The following is a 700-nucleotide window of genomic DNA, read 5'->3' as shown; positions in this document are numbered from 1 at the left end:
CCTACACACTTCTGGAGGGTTTTTTTCCGGCTAGAAGTGCACCTGGAGGGCGCTCGATAGCAGAAACTCACACAGATAGCACACACTCGTAACTGTTTTTTGCTACCCTGTGGGCCAGGTACCAAAAAAACAGCATGTAGCCTATCAGGTGTGACTCCTAAGTTTGTTTAAATGGTTAAATAGTGTAGGGTCCAGCATTTTGACAGCTCATACCTTTTTTCTGTTCTGCTGTAAAGTTCGGCGTGTTTGCACAGTTTTATTTGTTACTGTGTTAAGGTTTTTCTTTTTGTTGAACAGAAGATGGCGCAGTCACTTATCTTATTGTGGGTCAAGTACTAAAACACCACACAACTGCTCTGAGATGATGGAAGCTACTTTTCACAGTAAAACCTTTGTGACATAGAGTATACTTGTTCTTCTATCATACATACTGCTGATATAATATCCTAACCCCTGCCCTGGTTACTCTTAGTGCCTAAGCTAATTTCAGAGATATCATTCTGATTAAACAACACAACTGTCCATTTAACACTAAACTGTCATAAGAATAAATACTCATCTAATGTCATTTCTGTGACAAACAAAAGCACCTGCTAAGTGGCTGAACAAAAATCAATTAAGCAATATCTAATCAGATTGACAGGTCCTCTGTTGAAGTGCAGGATTCTGTAAAGGTTTTGTAGAACCACAGAAACTAAAC

This window comes from Hemibagrus wyckioides, unplaced genomic scaffold (genome assembly GCF_019097595.1).
Source record: "Hemibagrus wyckioides isolate EC202008001 unplaced genomic scaffold, SWU_Hwy_1.0 Contig2, whole genome shotgun sequence".
Lineage (NCBI taxonomy): Eukaryota > Metazoa > Chordata > Actinopteri > Siluriformes > Bagridae > Hemibagrus > Hemibagrus wyckioides.
Note: the sequence above shows the minus strand (reverse complement) of the source record.